Raw genomic sequence first — 21644 nt, 5'->3', positions numbered from 1 at the left:
AGGTTTGACTTCCCTCCGTGGAGCAATTTCCTCCAGCAGCATCTGTAGCGGAAGGGAGACAGCCCGCCTCGCCCAGCGGGTGCTGTGAGATGCCTCTCTACCATTTGGAGCCAGCGGCTGACACGACTTCTCTGTGGCTGAGTGGTTTTGTCAGGCATGGTTTTGCGCCAGCCTGGAGCAGTACGCGTGCCTGGGCTTTCGCCAGCTCTGCTGCACTTCTGGTAGTTTTGGTGAAAATTTTGTTTTCAGACTTCCATGCTTCTGAAGGCATTGAGGTAATGACCCTGCACACCTCAGGGGGATGTTTCCCACAACATCAAGCGGGAGGGATAGGTGTATGTTTGCCTGTTTCTTCCCTGGCTTTGGTTTGATTATTCAGCTGAGTAGACCTAATAGCTGGCTGCTGTTGAAGGAGTTCCCACCCTTTCACCTGTGCCAGATCTGGCATTTGTCAGGCACCTTACTGAGTGTATTTAGTTCACTAGCGTGGTAGATGCTACTTTTGTCCTCCAAGAGAAATGTTCTGCCAGATCCACAACTCCTACTGATTTTGAGGATGGCACAGGTAACAGGCACAAGTCATCTGGTTGGTATGTTGTGACAAATGTCTACAAAAGGTAGAGATTCCCCAAGGAAAGTAGGAAGAAAAGTTTGTACACGTGCAATTGTTTGGGCATCCTCATGTAGAAGTTGTTGTGGGATGGCCCCAGCTGGCAGTCGGGCTCTCCCCCAGCTGCTCACTCACCCCTCCATCCACAGTGGGATGGGGGAGAGAACAGGAATGAGGAAGCTCCTGCGTCCGGATAAAGTTGAGATCACTTACTGATTACCATTGCAGGCAAAACAGGCTCACCTTGGGGAAATTAATTTATTGCCAATTCGTGTATATAAATATAATTACCAATTTGGGTATTGGGAAATAAAGCAACAAATATTAAAACACATGGGAAAACTCCTTCCCTCCCTGTTTCCCAGGCTCACTTCATTCTTTCTCTCCTGTCCTACCAGCTCCTTACCACCGCAGGTCACACTCAGTCCCTTCAGCGAGGAAAAGAGTGGGGCAAGGGGGGGACGTTACAATCGGCGCATAGCAGCTTCTCTATGATACTCTTTTTGTCTCAGAGTTTTCCTCTGCTCTGGCACAGGTCCTCAGAGGCTGCAGGGAGTATCTGCTCTGCCATGGAGCGCTTCCTCTTCCTCCTTCTCTTCCTCCTCCGTGGAAGCCAGCTGGAACTGGCTGTGTCCAGTACAGTGGCCTTTTCTCACAAAGCCACCCCTGCAGCCCCCCACTGCCAACACCTTGACATCTGTACCCACTGCGGGACTCAGACGTTACGGAATCACAGAATAACTTGGAAAGGACCTTTGGAGGTCATCTGGGGCCATCTTCCTCTGCCTTCCTCCTGCCAAAAAGACCAGTTTTGCAGGTCGATCAGGCTGCTACCAGCATTGCCCAAGCAAATTTTTGATGTCTCCAAAGGCAATTATTCTGCATCTTCTTTAGGCAACTTACCCCATTATTTGAGCATCATTGCTGTGAAGAATTTTTCCTTATATTTACTTAAAATTTCCCCCAAGAGCAGTCCAGTTCTGTTTAGTCTGTAACTACCAACAGGTAGTACAAGGCAGCAATTTGATTCCTCCATGGCTGCCTTTCCAGTTTAAAGAAAGACAATCTTGTAGAGGACAGAAACAGTAAGGTTGGTGTTGAGATATATCAGTTGTTTAGCTTAAATAAGTAAGTTTTAATTAGAATAAATTACTTAGGGTTATGATATAATGTGATTTATTCTGTTTGCTTAGCTTTGCTTAGCATGAGTAGCTGCAGATTTGCCAAAGCCTTTAGGCCGCAATAGTTAATTTTCTTAGTAATTTTCCTATCAGCTGGTTCAGTGCTGTGTTTAGTCTTTCAGTGTAAGAAAAATATCGATAATACCCTGATGTTTTGGTATTGTTTTCCCTAAGTCTGAGACTTTTCAGTTCCCCATGTTCTGCCAGCGAGCGCAGGTGCACAAGAAGCATAAACCAGAAGATAAGGAGGCTACAACCACCAGCAGAGACTGCAAATCAACAAGATCAGAGCAGTCAACGGCCTGACTGCCTGGACACAGAGAAAGAATCCGGTACGGTGTTAGAATACCGCAGACCAAAAATCACCATTGGACTAAAAGACATGTGAAGAGCATGTGAGGAGTGGGTGTATACATCGCAAGGAAGCCCGACAAGACCACTGGGACTGAGTGTAAGTAAGTAAATTTAATAAGTTTTTCCTCTAAAATGAAATTACCTTCTCCTCCTACAGGGCGTTCCATTGTTGCTACTATATTGCATCCTTATTTCCTGCGTTTTCTATCTTTTCTCCTGCCTTATCCCATTCAGGCCCAAAACCATCTTGGGGACACTCTACTGCACTTGCTGTAGCCCGAAAATACATTTCTAGCACTGGGGAGCCCAAACCAGGACACAGTACTTCAGAGCGGTGCAGCTTCGCACATGCTGAATAGAGGGAAATAACAATTCCCTTGAACCCGCTGGCTGTGCTTGTGGCTAATGCAGCTCAGCAGCTGGCCTTGATTTCTGCAAAAGTGCACTGCTGGGCCGTGTTTAACTGCTTGTCTACCAAGAGTTGCAGGTCCTGTTTTGGAAAGCTGCTTTCTAGTTGACCCCCGAAGTTGTACAGATTCGTGGTGGTGTTCTATTCCAGATACAGGGTTTCGCATTTGTTTTTGTTGAACTTTTGCGAGGTTTCCGTTGACCTATTTTTCCAGTTTGTTGAGACTGCTGCTGAGCAGCAGCCTAACCATTGAGCATGTTGACCTCTCCTCCTCCAGTTTTCTGTCCACAGCGTGTGCGCTCCCTTCACCAGCTGCAGAGTGTTTTGCAGACGGCTGTTCACACACCATTCTCACTGCCTGCTGAAGGGAACACATCTACTCACTGCTTTTCTCTAAAATAAGGGCAGCAATGACCTTGGGGGAAATTTATGTACGTGTACAAACATGTGCGCGTGGCGCACACACACACACATTACTAAGTGAAGTCTGAACAAAGTGGCGGTTTGCAGTTCTGCTGCATTTAAGGTATCCATTTCAAGGACCCCCTGCTCCAGGAGTAGAAGAATGCTGCCTTTCAAAACAGGTAGTTCCTGCCTAGCCTTAAAACAGAGATGATTTATGAGAATAAGAGGAAAACAACGTCTCACTTTCATCTCACAAGAAGCTGTCTGCCTCCTGTCTCTGCTAAAAGGGAGTAGCCCCGTTATATAAAGCACAGCTTCCCCTTCCCCCACCCCATCCATTGCCTCCAGCCCTCATGCCAACAGAAATTACTTGCATTCTCACGTTTTTCAGCAGAGTCGAAAGTATCCCCTCATTTTCACACTGGATTTATAACTCTCAAATGTTGGCAGACCCGGCGCTGGCTCTGGGAGGCCATTCTGACAAAAGGGAAGTCTAAGTCTCTGCTCTACCTGCTGCCGTGCTCCCTTGGCCTCTCTCCATGATTTCCTTAGACAAGGCAGGTCACACCGACTCTGAAATTCTCTAGGGAGTTTGGATTTTTGTCTGTAGCTGGAGGGATGAGAGAAAAAAGAAAATAGAAACCTTTGTGAATTTAGGCAATCAGAAAAGCGTTTTACATTGCAACTGAATACAGATTATTTTGTAACAGGCATGTTCCACCCACCCTCTTTGAAGCAAGACTTGAAAAAATTCCTTATGATACATTATGCCTCATTTAGGATAAGCACCAGTAGTCCCGATTTTGGCTGTTCTCATTTGTCTCCCTCTCCTGGTCAATGGTGGTTATTTTTTTTCCAGATTTTGCGGAGAAGTCTTTGTTTGGCTTTTGTCCATACACAAAGAACTCAAAGTGAATCAGTGGCTGAGCAAAATGGATTTTATAGTTACATGCTTGTTCCAGTGCATTCAAGAGCTAAATAAATATTTACCTATTTAAAAATTCACCTCTGCAGTCTTGAAAACATAAATCTTGCCGTATCTCTCTCAAACTGAGCCAGGGGAAATCCTGCTAAGGGGAGTGCTCACTTTCAGTCAAGTTGGGCATGCTGGAAAGATGCCAGGAGTAGTGGAGCCGAGAGGTGGCTGCATTTCTTAAGAGGTGGTGACAGGCAGAAGAGCTGGAGTCAGTCAGTTTAAGGGAATTTGACAGTTTTGGTATAGTAAATTGAATTCTTCTGTTTTTTAAATGCTTGCTATTGACATAATACACTGCAGGCTGCCAATTTTTACCTTTTGCTTTAATGAGTCATATAAATAAAATGCAGTAAAAAAAAAAAAGATAGAATTAATTTATTGCTGTGTATAATGAACAGACTGAGGGGTACTCAGATAATACATAATCTTCCTGTTCTGGTTCTGACAGCACCCATTATTCCCTGAATGTCTATTCAAGGGCTACCCAACAATCCCAGTTTTGGTAACTCACCTGAGTTGCGTTCCTGACCTACCACACAGTTCCAAGCCTGTTTCTTCTGCATTATTATAGCCTTCCATCAGAAAATTTAGTCACTGTTTCATTCCCTTCCCTTTCTGGCTTTGAAGTCAAACTCAGCCACTATCCATGGAAACTGCTATTTAAACTCAAGACTTCCACAGACCTCTCTTTGGACCCTGGAGGCTTTGTCCTCAGCACCCTCAGAGTCTAGCCAGGGATTTTCCATGGACAGGACAGCTAATTGTGTCCAGTTACGTAGTTTTTGTAGATAAAATGTGGTATTTAGACTAGGACAAACAGATGTTCCAATTTAATGTATGAGATACAGAAGACTCTGTTTTCCCATTTTTAAAAAATGGAAACTAAATACAGGCTTGTTTCAAAATAGTCTTCTAGTCTTAAGGAGAAATCTGTGCTTCAACTGCAAATCTGCCCTGCTTTTTTAAAAATATCTATTTATTTTTTACATTTTAGCAATTAATACTGATGCATTCAGGAGAGAAAAGGGCAGAACTGTAGAGATGAGTAAGGAACACCAGAGTCTGAGTCCTAAAAAAGTTGCCATCTGGATTATTTTATTATTTAGAAGGCAAAATAAAAACCAGATTCATGTTTTTAGTAGCCTGTCTTCTTAGGAGAGGTGCTCCAGACCTCTAATCATCTTCCTTGCCCTCCTCTGGATTCACTTAAACAGGTCCATGTCCTTCTCATGTTGAGGGCCCCAGAGCTGGTTGCGGAACTCCACGTGGGGTCTCACCAGAGTGGAGCAGAGGGGCAGAATCACCTCCCTTTCCCTGCTGGCCACGCTTCTTTTGATGCAGCCCAGGATGTGGTTGGCTTTCTGGACTGTGAGCGCACTTCTCATCCACCAATACCCCCAAGTCCTTCTCCTCAGGGCTGCTCTCAATCCATTCTCTGCCCAGCCTGTATTTGTGCTTGGGATTGCCCTGACCCATGTGCATGATCCTGTACTTGGCCTTGTTGAACTTCATGAGGTTTGCATGGTCCCACTTCTCAAGCCTATTTAGGGCCCTTTGGATGGCATCCCTTCCCTCCAGCATGTCGACCACACCACACAGCTTGGTGTCATCAGCAAACTTGCTGAGGGTGCACTCAGTCCTATTGGCCACGTCGCCAACAAAGATGTTAAACGGCACTGGACCCAATACCAACCCCTGAAGAATGCCACTCATCACTGGTCGCCACTTGGACATTGAGCCATTGACCACAACTCTTTTGAGTGAGGACATCCTGCCGGTTCCTTACCCACTGAGCGGTCCATCTGTCAAATCCATGTCTCTCCAATTTAGACACAAGGATGTCATGTGGGACAGTGTCAAATGCTTTGCACAAGTCCAGGTAGATGATGTCAATTGCTCTTCCCTTATCTACCAACACTGTAACGCTGTTGTAGAAGGCCACCAAATTTGTTGGGCGCAATTTGCCCTTAGTAAAGCCATGTTGGCTGTCATCAATAACCTCCTTATTTTCTATCATCTGCCTTAGTTTCCAGGAGGATCTGGTCCATGATCTTGGTGGGCACAGAGGTGAGACTGACCTGCCTGTAGTTCTCCCGGTCTTCCTTTTTTCCCCTTTGCACCCACACACCTTTAGTTTTCCAGCAAAAGACCAATTACCTGAGAAACACACTGTTTTCCGTTTGGATAAATTCAGTAGTTGCTATAGCTGCTGGGCATATAATCTTTTCAAGCCTCTAAGGATCTAATGGAATCCAGGTAAACTGTGCCTTGCAGGCTTCAAAAATGTCTTGATTTATTAGGGATCTATAAGACCTAAAGCTTTGGCTGCTGACTGGGAGAGCTGGCCACAGCTATGGATCAAAGTTGTTTCAGCACAATCTGCAGGAGATTCTTGCAGCCAACTGTATCTTTGCCACTTTGGCCTCAAATTGTTCCATGTATTTGCCAAAGGTTTAATTAATGTGTGTACAACAAATGTATAATTAAGTGAATAAGAAACTATGAAATGTATTAGTACATTAAAAAAGAATAGAATTGAAATCAATGCTTAAATCAGAAAGACTGCTAGTTCTGAATTCACGTGTGTGAATTCATGTCGAATTTAGTTTTCATACAGGTGTGTGAATTTGCCTTTGTTCTTTATCCCTATGATTTATTTCACCTAGGTTTGAGAATTCACTGACATCTGCCATGATTACAGAAATTAGCACAGGATTTGAAGTAGAACAGGTGTTCAAATCCCTACAAGAAAGCCTGATAATACTCCTGGAAACCTAGGTGTAGAGCATAGCCAGAAGTTGGCATGGGATCTTTCTGCATCATCTCTCTTTAGATTCCTAAGAGCCATCCTCAAACATCTTGAAATACTTTAAAATCCTCAAGGTGGTCAGTGTAATTTCACCTGAAAAATATATGCAGAAGCAGATATAGTGCTGCATAAACACTATAAAAAATGCAAAAGTATTTTTGCAGCACTATATTTCAAGTGAAAGAAACATAAAATTTTATTCACAAATCTAACTTTGTCACAAAAATGTGGATAAAAAATGTAGGAGTGAGTACTGAAAAAAACCGGAAGGTCCAATTTACTGAATTTCTTCTGATGAGCTTTCTCAAGAAAGTGTTCAGTTACCTTCAGCAGGCTTGAGGACAGAGAAGTGTGGGCAACCTGGAAGTGGAATAGATTAATCAGGTGGTGCAAAATAATCTGCGAGGGAGCTAAGAGTTGAGAGGGGATGGGGAGTTGAGATGCAGAAGGGATGAGGAAGCGAATGAGCAGGAGGTAAGGAACTGGAAAAAAAGAGTTTGACATTTTCTCTTGGCAAGTGATGAAGCCCGCAGGTCTCTGACAAAGGATGCTTGCTGACAGCTGAATGCACTTGCTAGTTGCTGGCAGTACAAGAATGCTTCCTGGCATGTTCCCGTACAGCCACTTACATAGGAGTAGTAATGTTGGTCCTATATTTTTCTATGGTATAGCTTGACTCTGCTTTCAGAGAAGAGCACGACAATTTCTAAATCTGGAGAGAATGGGAATTTTTCTGTTAAAACCAAAATAAGAGCTTGGGAAGTCATTCTGCTTTCCTGTCCTAAAATTGACATACTGCATATTGCTTCCTTTTCTTGAGCTTGATGAAAATATTATAACTTTTTTGCTTGCATGTTGTTTTACATTCGCAGTCAAGTTCCCATGGAATCAGAGTTTATGTTTCACTTGTTTTTCAGGGAATTAGATTAAGGGCTTTGTATGAGTCAGACAAATACGTGCTATGTATTGACTTTTCGTGCTCCGTGACATTTCTTTCATGTTGATTTCAGACATGGTTACAGAAATAAGATTGGTGTTCTGCGATGCCGGTTAGGGAGACAGCAGTATCCCAAAGCCTAATACTAGGTTAATCAAGACACAGAATCATTACACATGCAGTTCTAATGTAGCCAGTGCAGCCTGTAGTTGGCATCTTCAATAGTTGGGTTAGGTAACCCAGAACTGGACCTGCAAAATAAACTAGAAAGAAGAATAGCTGCTGTTGTGTGATTTCAAAGCTTATAAGCAGGATGGAAGGAGATAAAGAAGCTGAGGAAAGTGTCTTTGTAAAGATTTAGAAAAGAGGCAGGAAAAACAAGTGCCGAAGTAGGGGAAGGCATTAGAAGACTCAAAAGAACTGGGAAAAAAAATAAAAGTGACAAGAAGAAAGGACCTGTGAACGCTGAATATAAAGGAGCTGCATTTGCGTGGATCTCTGCAGTGTACCATCTCCAGGTCCCCGAGGCTGCTGGGATATCTGATAGCTAGGATTAGCGAGGCCTTGTAACAGAACTGTGTGTCATTGCTTAGTTTTGTATAGTTGTACCCTGTGTATCCAGTGAGGCTTGTCTGTTAGATGATGGAGTGTGTTCGTCTCAATTGCTGTCTGCTTTACAGACCCCTGCCCTGATTTATTGCTTTGGTAACCGCAAGAGCGCGCAGACTGTGCTCTCTGTGTCTTTCCAAGTGTCTTGGTGAGCAGGGGGAGGTGGGAAGACATAAAACAGAGCCTGCACCCAGGCCTCCAAAGTGACCTGGCATCTTCAGTCTGAGAGTCAGGGGAGCACCTTAAGGGCACTTTACTGATGTTTTTATGTGCAAGGCTGTAAAGCATTTGCCCACTAGATTGATTTATGTTGCAGAATGTGGGAGCCGCGCATCTGCTTCACAGTTTTGGTGTTCATCTTGTCTGTGTTGGACATTGACTATCAAAACAGGAAACGTTGTTGATCCTTTTCTTTGTTACTTATGATCAATGAAGATGACACACCAACTGCCTGGTCAAAGCCAGAAGAAGCGGTGACCTGAGTCACTGTAGGATGACAATGCCTTTTCATTGGACTCCAACTTGAATTTTCTTTTATTACTTCCGTATTCGTAATGAATGTAAACTTGTGTACCACAGGTTTTGCACCACAAGCTTATCTTTAGTGCAGGCTTATAATTAACTTCTCTGAAATCATGTTAATTTTGAATCCAAACTCTGTCAAAGTAATATTTGCTTCATCTTTCTCTCTAAAAAACCTTGAAGAAAGAAAATTAAATGGAAGTTAATTTCTTTCTTCCTAGAAGTTTATATGTCACAACACTAAAGAAAGCTTGGTAACACATTCAAGAAGAAACACTAAATAGCCAGATGAAGAAAACAATCACCATAACCTGCATAACATAGGAATTACCTGAAAAGGGTGAAATGGGAATATCTGGAGATCATACTCGCTTTAGGAACTTGTTTAGTTACTTCAGACAAGGCCCTCATTTGCTTTCTTCACAGGCTGGAAGCAGGGTAGAAGATGGATTGTAGCGGTCTAATCTGAAATAGGCAGAAATCATTGTGTCACGGCATCTCCATGATTTGCTGCCATTCGTAATGAGACAAAGCAGCGTGTGCGGCTCTTGTAGAGTTTGACGAAGAGCATCTCTTTTCCTCTGCTGAACAGTATCCAGTGTCCTCACTTGATCAAAGCTAAATGTAGATGTGTTTATCGGTATGTGTTCTCACACGGAAGGAGTCAGGCACCAATCCTGGCTCTTACTCCAGACAAGTCTGGTTCAGTACAGACAGCTTTTGCTTTGGTACCTGCAGTCCTCCTCATTGTTGCTTAGAAAGCAGTATTTTCCTTTTCAACATGGTTCAACATGCTGCATTAATGTTTTCCATAGCAAGTGTCTGTAAGAGTAGAGTTTTCTGATAATTCTGAATAGCTTAAATTTCTCATAAAACTTCACAGCGTGTCATGAGGGTTGCTGGAAACTTACTTGCTTTGAAAGACTGCGTGTTACTTGCAGTGTCTTGTAGAGAGATGCGGGGTGCCAGCAGCATTTCTTAATGATTTATTGTTGCCTGAGGCCACCTGAAGGTTTTCTTGCAGGGAGTGCTGAAGTTGTTAGGAGTTGGCTGCTTGTGAAGGGGACGTGCCTGAGAGGCAAAATCACACTTGCCCTCTGCTGCATCTTCTTGTCAGGTACCTCTGATATCTGTATGCGAGAAGTTATCCATAACTGCAGTTGGTATAGAAGACCATCCAGTGCACCTTGCACTTTGGAAGGAGGTAATTGTCTGTGATTTTATTCGATGAATTGTGTATTTATATTTACTATTTGTCTACTTGAATTCAGGCAGCTGCTTTTCCTCTCTGTGGAGAGAAGAGTTCACTTTGTGCAGGGACCCTTTATGCTGCCTTTTCTGAAGGTGGGTGGGAGACCCACACGCTGTGGGTGTTAGGCTGCCCTCCATGACAATGATTTTATTGATTTATTTCTTCTTCACGAGTTGTATTCTTAGGATCCTGCTTCAGAAAATGGAGAGTGAAAGTTGGGATTAGAGATTGCTATGAGATATTTTGAGTAACTCTGTGCCCTCAAAACATGATCGTTTTAGCTGTTCTTGACTGTGGGAGCCTGGGAATGCTTCCCAGCTCCTGGGTTCAGCTGCACACCCTAGTTGTGTAAGGTCCGTATTAAGGGACATGGTAGCACTTCCTCCCTCCCCAAGTTTCCTACCCGTGTTGCACATCCATAGATATTCATTAAGTCCAGCTGTTGTTTGTCCTTTCCTGTCTTTAGGCTCTTTCTGAGTTCAGCAGGTCTATGTACCAAGCTCTCTCCTCATCTGCATCACTGGATGCCAGGGAGATTGTCTCACCCAGATGGCAGGCAGTGGAAGGATCGGAGTCTGGAGGCAGTGCCTTCACTTGCAGCCTGCAGCAGATGAGCTCTGCACTCAAAGCTTTGGTTGTGAGGGGAGGGAGATGTTAAATTTGGTGATTTTGAGCCCTCCCAGGATCCTCTCCTGGAAAGGGGTGGATGGTGAGCGAAGCTGCATTCTGCTTGATCTCTGTGTTAAAACACTCCCTGAAGCAATAGAGCTTTTACCATCCTTTTGGCTCTGGTTTTCTTGGCCTGGGTTCTCACTGCAGCCTCCCAGGGCACCAGTCTCTGCAAATGTCTCACCAAGGGAAGGAGAGTTGGTGGGACAACTGCCCCCAGATATTGCACACCTAAAGCCCACGCTGTTAGTGTGCTGGCTGAACTACAATTAGGGATTTCCCTGAGAGGTCTGCAGGAGTCACCTGTGCTGCAGGACAAGCAGGTAAAATGGATGAAGACTCCAGGAGTGGGAGAAGCTCCGTCTGTGGGACATGGTGTGGAGGGAAGCGCGTTGGTGGGGGTAAGGGAATGTAAGTGCAGGTGGGAGAAGTATAGCAGCAGAACATGGGGCAGAGTGAGGGGAAAGGGAGCCTCATGGGAGCAGGCAAAATCTGAAGGCACACATGTGGCAGGACATTAGGTTGTAAATTAAAGTGAGTGGAAAAAACCAGTAGGATGGCAAAATGGAAGAGGGAAGAGAAGCAGGCAGGAGTTGAAAAAAATAGAATGGAAAACTCCCTAGTCCTCAAGACAGGAGAACAGGCAGAGTTCTGCTAGAGCAGCCAGGAGGAAGCCCATATTTATGCGTGTGAATTTCAGGTTTGATGCAAGGATGGGTTCCCTCCCTAAAGCTAAAAAATTAAAAACTTTACTGAAAAGGGTGGAGTTTGAAAATATTCTATAATTTTGAAGACAGTATTGTCTCTCTTTGGGGGAGGGATGTGATGCAAGAATTTCACATCCCTATTTTGATCTTACGAAAATGAAAAGATTTAGATGGAGAAAGAAGTGAGTTGTTCTTGAGAGATCTGTGGCCAGGGTTGGACTAGCAACCATTGATTGGACTAACAACCAAGAGGCAGTAGACAAGTGGGAATAGGAAAAAACCCAGTGAGATGAAGCGTAACGGCATACTGGAGCGGAGATTATGTCCTTGTAGTATAAAGAAACTTCATTTAACAATGCAGAGTTCCCTTCTTATAGCCAACAGCTCTACTATAACTAGTCCAACAAGTCAAAGGAGGTAAATTTACTTGGGGGATAGCTGGCTGTTATTTATAGCACAAATTGCTGAATCTACAAGTGTCTCCTGTGCCCTCACCATCCTTTTTGGAAGCATCATAGAAGATATGTTTTTCAGGCTGTATCCTCGCCTGCTAATGTAGTTTTGGTTGGCCCAGGTCACCTGAGATTAATTATGCCCTTTTGAAAGCACTTGTGTTTAAACACTGCTTATTTGAATAATTGCAGAAATAATTGTCAGAGGACTTTGAAGGCTGAAGCCTTGTCCACCTGTGTGCAAAGGTGAGGACCTGTGTGCTCCTGAGAATTTTTACTATCTACATCTGGATTTATGTTAGCTTCGCAACTAATGCTGTCCTTTCCTGTGTTACAAATGAAGAAGAGATAGTGTGCAGGATTTTGGTAATTTTGCACGTATTTTCTCCTGTCTGTGGGGCTGGGTTGTTCTGAGGCAGGCGTAAGCTTTTGAAGGAGATGATTGCCTAATGATGTTGTATATTCCTCTATTTACAAGACTGTGCTACTGACGCATAGCAGTGGAGTAACAAGTAAAAGGAAAAACATGCTACTCTCCACATAAGTGCTGGTGAAATGGCTAAATTAATAAAATAAAATACGTAATCGTGAGAATTATGTTATGATAATATTTTTTGAAGGCTAGATGTGAATGCAACATCTCTCTGCTTCAGGAGACTGTAGAACCGCCCTCAGTGCTTTTTTAAATCTCGCTTAGTAGTTTCTTCTTAAAGTTTCAAAACAATATTCACTCTTGATTTAAAGTTTTCAACGGATGTCTCTAGAAACATTGTTTCTATGGCTAATTTATCTGATAGATGATATTTTGCACTGCGTTTCATTTTAATTTTATCTATGTTCAATTTCCAGCTTTCAGAATATATTCAACTACTTTTCTGTGAGACCAAAGGACACTTCACTGAGAAAAAAAATATCTCACCTTGTAGGTATGTCTTAAGTTCTGTGAAACAGATTCTTATCTTTCTATACGTGCAAAATGTATTCATATAGACAAATAAATCATCTTTGTAAAAAAAATAAGAAAAAAAAGTTTCTATGTATAATTTAAAATTAACTAGTATTTAGGTTTTTTTAAAATATTAAAACAATATTATAAACAGCATATTATAATTTAATGAACATGTGCCCAATAAATATTTGAACTCTGAATAGCAATAATGATGCTACTCTTTGAAGGACAGGGTTACATGTGCATGTGAGCAAAGGTCTGGCGTTTTCTAATGTTTAAATATTGAAATGTTCAAGTGGGACTACCTCATTATTTCAAAGTATTATTAAAATATTAGTGAGGCACTAGCATTATGGGGCATTATATTTACCTTTTTAGTTAAAAAAAAAAAAAAGAAGATATTATATTTCATCCTTTTTCCAGGATTAGAGGGAAGACAAAATTTTCTCATACAGAAAATACAATTCTAATAAATACACAGTATTCAACCAATTTTTCAAATGAAAGTTTTTATTAAGCTATTGAAAGAATACTTATTTTTGTGTGCCATGTTAGCTTTCTTTCACTTCTATTTGAGGAACACCAGTATTCATTTCAGTTTGAAGTCTTATAAAAGCAATGAAGAATCTTCTAAAAGAGTAAAGTGGAAAAACTTTTTTTATTTATTCAGCACTAACACTCTACACAAGTTATATTTCTATAGCGTAGAAGGAGCAAATCTGTGTTTTTACCAGCATTACGGTAGAGTGCCTCTCCACTGTCTATATGTGAAAAAAATATTTACATAAAGGTTAATGGTATCTCTTTATTACCATATGAATAAAACCAGGTGTTTTTAGAGCAACTGCTGATTATTCAAACTGTTTTATCAAAAAAACAGTAGAGAAACCTGCTCTGTCTCTCTCTTTTAAAAAAAAAATAAAATCAAAAGTAAAGGTTTTTGTCATCTGACCAAGGTTCACAAACTATTGGGCTTTTCTGCAAAGTAGTCCAGACAACTAAAATAGACTCTCTTAAAGAAAAGTCCTTTCAGTATTTTGTCTATATGTGGCCACTCCATGCTGTCAAAAGCCTTTTCATCCTTTAAAAGGCTTACGTACTTCCAGGAGAACAGAAATACAGAAGAAGAGACAGTCAACAGTTCCTTTGTTGTTCTGGAGTCAGTCCAATGTCGTGTGCATTATGGGTTATCAAATGTATGTGTTGAAACAGCTTTAATGCCATTGATCAAGAAAAGTCAGGTCTATATAGAATGCATTCTTGGGATTTTTATTTATAATTACAGCTAGAAATGCTCTCAGGTGTTAAGAATATCATTATAAAATGTACAGAGGGCTTTGGAATTAGGACAGTGTCATAGTAGTCTGAAACGAACCCAGCACTGGTTGTTTTGTTATTAACGAAATTTGTGTTTTAAGTGGAAAAAGCAGCTAATCTAAAAGCTCTAGTCACACCTCACAAGTGATTAGGATTTCAGAATTTCAAGGAACTTTGCATGAGCCTAGCAATCTTTTTTCCCAGAGATAACTGCACATGGTATTTTAAAAATTTTCCCTCTAATTAGTCTATAATTCCAACTACAGCAGTCAGGTAAACGAAGGGTTAGTGTTTTACAGATGATAGAAAACCAAAATCCAAACAAAATCCAGAAAGATGTTTCTTAGTCCCACCATTTAAACAATCACCCTTAGGGTTTGTTGAGCAAGTCATTTTGAAAAACAATAAACCTAATTTTCTAATCGAAGATTAGGAAACTTTTCACAAAGCAAAAGACAGAGACACATGCAAAACAGCATAGCTGTAGAATTTCTTGTTCAGTTTGTCTGCTGATGACCTGAATATGTTTCTTCTGTGGAATATGATGTAAAATGTGAACCTTCGACTGTTAGCTTTCTTTTTGCTAAAGTTGTGGGAAATACAGGCTTGAAAAGTGGGCACTGACTTACTATATTTATTATGTTCTTTTAATTTATTTAGCCTGCACTGAGGTACCTCACAAAGGGTGCTTACTTTCTATCTCTTGATGAATCTCTGAGATTTCTCTCTGAAGATGAATGTATGAATCTTGCTTCAAAAGGAAGGTATAAAATAATGTGTGGAATACACAGCATAATCTTAATTTGATGTAGTTAGATGATTTGTTAAGATGATTCGATGTAGTTAGATGGTGTTGATAGAAACAAACCAATCATTCTGTTAAAACACTGTAGCACGGGAATATGATAATGTTCTTCATACAAAAGAAAAGCAGTTTGTAGCATTTCTGAACATGCAAAGGAGGATAGAAATATTTGGAATGAAGATTTCTATGCCATGAGATTTTAAGTCTGCTATGAGATTGTGATTTTAAGTGAGTTGATAGCCTGCTAAAATTTAGATCATCACTTGTATAGGGTTGTGACTGATGTTACGTGAAAGCACCTCACTTAAAGTCCTCAGATATTAATTAAGGGTGATGTTTCACGTGATAGTTGGAGCTGATCAAATAGCTTGCGGCTATTGAGAGGGGCAGTCCTGCTTGCCCTTCCCCTTCTCCCATGTGTGCCCCTGTCCCCTTGGCTCTTGGGTGACTTTTGGTGAGCTGGATGCTTGCTGAAATAGCAGAAAGCCATTGTTGCTGCACTGCTTGGTTTGCTTTCTGCTGCTGAGCAAGTTGCACTGATTGACCAAATGGCCAGATGCGTGCTGTGTAGGGGATGGAGGGTATGGGTAGGTGCAGGAGGTGGGTGGGAAGGAGTGGAGCTCCCCTTCGCAGGCAGCAAGCTCTTAAACTGGCTGAGATGTCTCATGAAGTCTCAACCTGAGAGGTGCAGAGGAAGAGCACCCCTTTCTGCCACCCACCCTGGACTCCTCGTCCGCCAAACTCTCTCTCTACCCCCATGTGGGTACATGCCTGGGCTTCCCCTGCAGTGGGACCACTGGTTCCCCTTCCTGATTGCCTGTCCATGGATCGCGGGCACAAACAGCGTGTCCCAAGGGACTTCTCGATATCTCTGACTGGGTGCCTGTGTTACACTTAAGGGATGGGGTCAAAGACGATATACCTTGTGGCTTGTTTGGCCACAGCGTTACCTAAGTGACTGCAAGTCCCTCAAAGCTATTTCTTTAACTAAATTTCTAACACTGGTTATGAATACGTTGTGTACCACAGAATGGTCTTCACGATAATGCTTGACAGTGGATCTCATGATGACCTCAGTCACCTGAGAAACACACGTGATAATGTAGTGGTGTGAAAGTTGTGAAAATGTGCTTTATTTTCTTCTAGTCTAGGTCTCGTGTTGTAAGTGCTTGACTGTCATCGTATATCTTTGATTGAACCTCACTCAGATCATCTTCCAAGGCACAGCCCAACCAAATGTTTACATTTAACGGTGGGCTGAAGTCTTACTGAAATAAGAAAGACTAGCTTGCACTGTGCAACTGTTTTCCTGGATCTGAATAGGACTCAGATGGGTAGATTTTAAAAAATGCTGGATACACTGAAGAGATAAATAGAGATATTTTTTTATAAAATACATTTTTTTTTTCCTGTATATCTTTATGTTGCCACAAGTCGTATGTATGAGGGTGGACTAATACACGTAGAATGTTTTTTTCTGTGTTATCTTTGCACTCTTCCTGCACTCATTTTCAGTGATTCCGGTTTTCATTCTGTTGTGTCCTAACCTATATTGTAAATTTCTTTGGCAGCAACTGCCTTTTAATATATGCTTTTGTAGCAACACCACAATTACATATAGTTCTGACTGGAACACCGGGGGCCTATCGTAAGGCAAACAATCACTAATCTTAATTATACGTGTAACAGTAACGTGCCTGGCAGTTCCAGTCTCCGAGAGCTGGCCGGTGTTCCAGTAACAAGAGTAGTTACTCCCTCTTTTCTAACACTTCTTTTTTGCCAGTCCAAATTTGTACCACACATAAACAAGATCTGCAAACCGACTGCAATTCAGAGAATGGTTAATCAGAACATTTTTTGGGGTTGGGGTTTTAGCACCAATGAAACAAGGTATTGGACAAGTCTTGTCCAGTACAGAAAAGGGAGCGAGGCGGAGCGGTGAGATGCTTTACCAATGCTGCCATCTCTTGATCTTCTTTGGTATTGCCACCCTTAAAAATTCATGGGAGATAGGGTGGGAATACTTAAAAGTAAAGCCAAGACCTCTCCAAACCCCGGAGTTAACAAATGACATCATTATTAGTTTTCCTAAAGCCTCTCAACTTTTATGTACATAAACTCCTTAAACACATAGCTGCATTTACCTCAAGCTAGGCTACTTTCAGGCTTTTATATTTTTAATAATTTTCTTGACTGTGTCACACAAACTTGAGGTTGTTCTGAATTGCTGTCATTTAAATTAAAAATTAACACGGAGAAACAGAGAGATGAAAGGAATGAAAACAACAGCTCTGTCCAGTAGTACTATATGCTTTGTGAACTCTTAAAAGGTCTCTTATGATTGGAAGCTGTGATGGGCGTAGAGATTACTAAATTTTTCTTTCTGAGTTCATGGAAGTTGAAAACCCACTTAAGCAATGGTTGCTTTGGGGTTTCTATAAATTAGGGTCTTAGCTCAGTTTCCAGTCAGAAATCCAAAATGTTGATTCCAAATGATAATTCTGTGTGGAGATTTTAGTGGTGTGGTTTTTTTTTTTTTTCTTTCTTTGGCCAGAAAGTTTGTCACTGGAAGATATCAGTTTCTCATACCTGAATGAATTAATGGAAACGGATGGATTCCAATAGGCTTATATTTTCCTGAAACTTTCAAAAAAGGTCAGTCTTTTTTTTTTTTTCCTGTATTTTTTTTTCTCTCTAATTTATCAGTGTTTTGAAATGTGGAAGTTTAAGGTTTTGGGTTAAAATGACAATTGGTTTTAAGACAGTGTACGTGAAAAAACACTGAAATCTGAAGGTCTCATTTTGAAATGTTTGAGATGATACAATATTTTTGTAGAACCCTACTGAAATTATTTCTGGATTAAAAAACCACAAAACTTAGTTTTAGTTATGTTTTGATTTATATTGAAAATTAATATAGTTAGATATTAATTTGAATGGAAGATAACATTTCTCAACAGATCTAATCTCTGCAGCCAGATGAAAATGAACTTTGTCCTCGTTTCTAAATAGACTCCCTCCTGGACAGATTGAAACAAGCTGGTGTGATTGTAGTCCCTGTCTTGGCAATTGCATTTGGTACCTAAAGACAATTATGCCAGTCCAGCTGTTCCCATAAATGCTTTTTAAAATCCTTTGAAAAGAGCAAAATTAGTGATAAGAAAATGCAAGTTTTCATTTGGACTTCTGCTGGTTTTCCTCTCATCCTTACCATATGAAGTGATATGTTTCCAATGAGGAGGCTGTTTTCATGAGAACTGGTCTGAGATTTCCAATACTGCTCGGAAGTTATGTGTTATAGAATACTGATCTGAACTGTAGCAGAATTGACGACTCAGAAATATTTGGATCTGTAACACAATTTAACCGCTGCCCCCATAGAAAACCCCACTGTAATGTCATTCTGTAACTTTGCTACTCCAGCATTTTAGTGGTGGGGGAAGACAACTCTTTATTTTCACATTTGTTTTTTTATTACTATTTTTCTTTGACTCTTTCTGCTTGTGCTGCTCTTGGCTAGGTAATTTATGGCCTAATATCAGAGCCCTAGACAACTGCATGGGTTGCCAGAGGCTTGGCAATCAGATCTGAGAAGTGTTTTAAAGATGTGTTTTGTTGGAAATTGCTTTTCTGTTCTTCCCCAAATGAAATCCTGCTGCTGCACACATTTATTTTGGAATGGGAGGAGCAGCAGTGGAGGGAGAGATGGCGTGTGGTTATAAAGACACCTGAAAAACAAAGCTTTTGAGAAGCTGAAGCTTGCTGGGGAAGTGAGAAGTAGGCTGCTTCCGTTTGGACAAGAGGTGGAGTTTTCAAAGACTGGGATGGGTGATACTTCTGAGGCCATGGGTAACATTTGCATTTATACAGGCTGAAATAGTGGTCAATAGATGTTTCCCACCCTGATTCTCTGAATGCATGCGCTGTAGCCCTGGGTGTCCTGTTGTCCCGAGATCTGCCGCAGAGCAGCAGCCTGTGTCTTTCTGTGATCCTGCGCCGATACCTGGCTGTACGCTGCTGCCCCTCTGTATGTTAGTGCTTCGTACTCAGGAGGTCCCAGTGGCCTCGTGGCTTCTGCATCATTACGCTTTGGGAACAGCGTCATGGTGGCATTGATTAAGGGCTCTTTAGAAATGAAACACTTTTTCTTTGGCTGGTTTGTTTGGAAGAGAGAAAGGAGAGTGCAGGGGAAAAAAAAAAAAAGCATGTGTGTGAGTGAAACAGCAAGTAGAGCCAAGGCTGCTTTGGTTTCATGAGATCTTGTGGTTTAATAAAATGTATGAGCTTTCTAGGGAGCTCTAGAGAGAATCCTGGTAGCTTTTTATTCCTTTTCTGCTTGCTGTTGCTTTCAAACAGCAGCTCACAGGTGCTCTCCCTTATTTCCTTTTATTTTAGGATGACTCTTTGCTGAAGCTCCCATCCAGCTCCTGATCTTTGCAAATATCTCTGCAGAATTTACCAACCAAACTTGTTTTTCCTTTCTCACCTGGTTGCATTATCGACTTTCAATCCTCTCCTGCTTGTGTACTGAGGAAGGGCACGCAGCGTTTGCAACAACCTATTTGAACCGATAGTGACCTCTCTGCAGCAGCATTTTATCCGGCTCCTCTTATCCTTAGCTATTCTCTTTGTAAAAAGCAACTGTGTTTCAGCTCTGTGTCTTCTAATTGTCTTCCCTTTTCTAGAAGTGCCAGTTCACCTCCTTTACCTACCACCAACCCTGTCCCTCCCTCTGCAGGATTTGATTCAACTGGCCTTCTAGTTCTTGTTCTTCCTTCCCCTCCACAGGCATTCTGTCTCCTCTGCACTGAGATTTTTAGCAATCACAGGTATCGCACAAATCTCATTTTAACTTTTTAAACATCTGCTTCTCCTGCTATTCTTCTTTCTGGATGCCTCATCCTTTGCCTGCTTTGGAAAATACCTGGTCCTGTCTGAAGAACACAGTGTGATTGTGTGATTTCCCGCTCCAGCATTCAGAGCATACCTTTTGCTGACTTTTCATCTGGGCCCTCACCCTAGAAATGATGAGAAGTTCTTCCATCGTTTTTTGGAGACCTCTAAAAGCTGACTTTCAGCTTCCCATAAAGGAGGAGTTTCTTTCTGTTTCTGGGGTAATGGTTGGGGTAGTGGTTGGTCACTTTTTAAACCATAAGTATCTGCACAGTCTTCTACCTTTTTCTCTTTTTCTGTCTGGAGTAAATCTGTGTCTTCTTTGTGAGGTCTTTATTTTGGTCATATAGTTTCTTGGTTTTAATGGAAATTTTGACTGGGGCCGTGCTACTTACTAGTACTCCTTTTTTGCATCCCCACTTAAGAGTCTCCTTAGTTTAGACCAACATGTTACCACAGCCTTAGCAAAGTACCACTGCCTTTTGCATAGAACACAAATGTAGGCCTTGGGCTTAAAAGAAAAAAAGGGGGAATGCTTCATGAAGCCAATATTAATGGGATTGAATAACACTTTGAATTAAATAAAGCAATTATGTAATATTACATAAAAAAAAAAAAGGAAGAAAAAGGTAACAGTCCAAACATCCCCAGGCCAAGTTGGAATTTCTACACAAGAGCATTGAGTGATGCTATGTCTGGGCCATGAAGTCCTGCTGACATAGCCAAGTTATGTCAGATTACGCAAAATTTCCCCTGTTTCTATGTGGGAAACCTCCATGATGGCAAAGACGAGGCTACACAAAGGGGAAGGAACTGCCATCAGTGCAGACAGCATTCAATGCTAGTACGTAGGATGCCCAGTACAACCAGAACCATAATGAGCTCCACGCTAGATAGGATCTTGTGTAGGGAACTAGAAAGTAAAGCAGGATATAGGCAGCATCATGGCTCTGGCAAACTAAAGGTAACTGCACTGAGAGTTAAGAAAAGAGTTAGATTCTTCAATCTTAACCTATTGACAGAGGAAAGAATCTACTGGAAAAACTAAGTGTGATTTTTGTTTTAAAATGTCATTGACTCAGCTTCCTGCAATGCTGAAGTCATGCGAGGCAGGAAAGGGGATGGACCTGGTAGCAAATGGCTTGGGGGAAGGGTGATGCTTTAATACCAAGCATATTCAGAGCAAACCACAGACAAGTCAGCTCTCGACCTGTACTGAGAGCTGGGACAGCCTCTGCACTAGCGAAAAAAGAGAGCGAAGCAAAGACCTCTTTTCTCAGGAAATCACAGGGTATTTCTACATGGTGTATTATGGGCCAGCATGAGCTTGTGACTACCAGAAATATGTTGCATAAACATACCCCTAACAACCCAGTCCCTCAACATGTACATATTTGATTTAGTATGGCAGAATGTTTGCTTATTGGAAACAATGCTGCTAACCCAAACATGTAGAAATCATGTGCCAAGCCTCCCCTCCAGAATGTGAGATTGCCTTTAAAATTACATGATTAAATCACCAACAGCAACCTCATGCCATACATTTTGGATTCCTTTTATTTGCTGTCTGGCGTTGGAACATTCTTGCAAGTTAGCCACATTGCCATGAAAGCTAGAAATGTGCTTAAAAAAAGTTAAATCTCAGATGCTAGGGTAGTCACCTGATTATAGCCTCTGCAATTACTCACAAAGCCATCAGGAATCACAAGAGTTGTGCTGGGTGTGACTACTCAGGATTGTGTAACTGGGGAGATTCACACCTGTGTGCTGTAAGGAACGTGGATTTGA

The 21644-nt window shown here is 41.6% G+C and overlaps 1 long non-coding RNA gene across 1 annotated transcript; it reads left to right on the top strand.

Moving 5' to 3' along the window:
- Positions 1-426: 426 nt before the first annotated feature.
- On the top strand, positions 427-17992 carry LOC141739545 (uncharacterized). Its single transcript, XR_012585735.1, has 3 exons — positions 427-2242; positions 12742-12818; positions 17518-17992. It is a non-coding gene; the product is annotated as an uncharacterized LOC141739545 (long non-coding RNA).
- The last annotated feature ends 3652 nt before the right edge of the window (positions 17993-21644 follow it).

Source organism: Larus michahellis, chromosome 1 (assembly GCF_964199755.1).
Source record: "Larus michahellis chromosome 1, bLarMic1.1, whole genome shotgun sequence".
In the NCBI taxonomy this organism is placed as follows: Eukaryota; Metazoa; Chordata; class Aves; order Charadriiformes; family Laridae; genus Larus; species Larus michahellis.
The sequence above is the reverse complement of the archived record's forward strand: the minus strand, read 5'-3'. Positions and strand labels throughout refer to the sequence as shown.